Consider the following 2,810-nt stretch of genomic DNA (forward strand, 5'->3'; position numbering starts at 1 on the left):
GGAATTTCATTGGCACCGTCGGAAAGAGGAGATCTTAAGCAATAAAAATATATGTGTCTCAATTTTTTCTAGTGTCGAATAGTCTTAGTTATTGGCCGTTGATAAGCAGTGTACCGGTAGTGGCGTTTTGGCCGTTTAAGGGTTAAATTCGTAAATTCAAAAACAATTTTTAATTGTTTAAATCTGTGAGAATCTTTCCGAAAATCTTGAAGTCCGGCACAGTTGATTAAAATCCATTAAAATCTTTCAAAACTACTAAAATACCTTGAAATCTCTTAAAATCCTTTTTATTATTCGAGGTTCCTAGTTTGAAATTCCGCCAAAACTTTCGAAACCTTATAAAATACTTTGGAATCTTTTGAAATCTCTGAAAATCCGTTAAAATTCGTTGAAATCCGGTAAATTAATTTTTTATTTCTGAAAATCCGTCGAAATCCTTTAGTATCTTTAATCCAGTAAAATTTTTGAAATTTGATTAAACTCCTCGAAGTTCCTTAAAATTTGGTAAAATCCCTTGAAAAATGAAGATTCTCTCGAAAATTCCACTAGTTACATTCTACAAAAATTTAAAATCCCTTGAAATACAGTGAAACTCTGTTATAGTGCCGATTTTGGGGCTGACGGTGGGTGGAAACTAACTCATTATAGCCCGCTCAGCTTTTGTTTGTTCAAACCTCAGTGCTCGCCAGAGTGACATCCGCCGACCCCGTGCACTCCGCGCAGATCCTGTTACACCTACCTGCGGCGCGACGTCAATTCTCGGAAGGACTATAGAAGGGAGGGCTAATGAAGAATTTCACTGTAATTTAAAATACTACCCTAACAATTTCGTTAACCCTTAACATGTTTTTAAATTCCTTGAGTTCTCATGAAATCCATAAAAAGCTTCGGGAATCTCATTCTAAATTCAGTAAAAAATTGGTCATTCTTTGACGCACTTATTCCCTTGAAATTCCTTTAAAATTTATTAAAATCTATCAAATCCGTGAGAACCTTTCCGAATCTTTTGAAATCTCTCACAATATATTCAAACCTATTAAAATCTTTAGAAAGCCAATTAAATTCCTCGAAATATCCTAAAATCCTTTATAATATTCGGAAATCCTTAAAAATTCCGTTTAAGTCCTTTGAAATGTGTAGAGATTTATAAATACTTTTAAATAAGTAAAGGCATTTCAAAGGATTTGCAGTGATACCAAAGTATGTTCATTGACTTTGAAGTGTAACAGAGGATTTTATTGGAATTTAGGAATTCTGTAGGGGTTGAAAGAGATTTCATAAGATTTAACGGAATTTCAGTCTATGATTTCCAAATACGCGAAATTTTTTTATAGCGCCGATTTAGGGGCTAACGGTGGGTTGGAACTGATTATAGTCCGCTCCGTTTTTTTTCATGCCTGAGTGCATGCCTGAGTGATAACCGCAGACCGTACACACCCCGCGTAGCTCCTGTTATACCTATCTGCGGCACGGCTTCGATTCTGGGAAGGGCTATAGAAGGAAGGGCTATTGAAGGTTTTCAGTGTATTAGAAAGAATTTTTAACACATTTCGAGAAATTTTAATCAATTTAAAAACATTTTCATTTCTTAAAGGGATTCTAAAAGTTTTTAAAAGAGTTTAAAGATTTTTAAAGGAATTAAACGGATTTGAAGAGATATTAATTCAATTCATGGGCAAGTTTCTAAGAATGGCCCTCTTCGACGAAGAAGGTGTGGATCTTGAGAAAGTGAGGGTACGTGGGTTAGCGTTCGCAGATGATACGGTTGTTATGGCAGAGTGAATCGAAGACTTGCAAAGAAAGTTAAGCAAACTGAATACAAGCATGAAGAACATTTCAAAAATTTTAATGACTTTTAAAAAATTGTAATATGTTTTAATGTATTGAAGGGATTCTAAAAGGTTTTCAAAGATTTCAAAGAATTGTAAGGGAATCAAACATATTTTAAGATACATTTATCCTATTCATGGGCAAGTGTCTAAGATCCCATTGGGCACAAAATTCGGCGACGTCTTTACTACATCGTTACGACATCTTCACGACAACTTTACGACATCCTATGTCCATGTCGTTTCGGTGTTTTTACGATATCGTAAAGACATCATCAGATCATACGACTTATTTACGACATCGTAAAGACACCTTAACGACATGGACATAGGGTGTCGTAAAGTTGTCGTAAAGATGTCATAACGCTGTCGTAAAAACGTCGCTAAATTTTGTGCCCACTGGGATTGGCCCTCTTCGAGGATTTTAACAGATTTCTGCAGATTTCCAAATACTGCAAAAAATTGTGCGATTTTAAAGACTTTCATGTGAAACTGAAGTATTTTCACTAATTTTTAAGGATATTATTGGATTTTAATCGGATTTTAAAGGATTCTTCAAAACTAAAGAAAGTCCTTCTGTATCACATGATATCGTTTTAAATCCCGTGACTTCTGTTGACATTTCTAAAAATCTCTTAAAATGCCTTGAAATTTTGGGAAATTGTTCTTTATTTTAAAAAATTTCAGAAGGTTACAAAAGACTTGCAAAGATTTTAACCGATTTAAAAAAAATTGTCTAAGATTTCAAAGGATTTTAAACGTTTTTATTGGATTTTAAGAGATTGCAAAAGATTAGAAAATTTGTTTAGCCAAGTACTTTAAGGGCATGTGATACTTACAGTTAACCCGGCTTTTTTTCCACAAAAATGAAAATTTTTAAAAACTGAATTCGGAGATGCTATAAAATATCATAACGGACGTCCCCGGACACTTTTTTGAGGGATAATAACAAAAAAATTTATTGTGCTAAATAAAATTTTA

Source organism: Belonocnema kinseyi, chromosome 3, assembly GCF_010883055.1.
Source record: "Belonocnema kinseyi isolate 2016_QV_RU_SX_M_011 chromosome 3, B_treatae_v1, whole genome shotgun sequence".
In the NCBI taxonomy this organism is placed as follows: Eukaryota; Metazoa; Arthropoda; class Insecta; order Hymenoptera; family Cynipidae; genus Belonocnema; species Belonocnema kinseyi.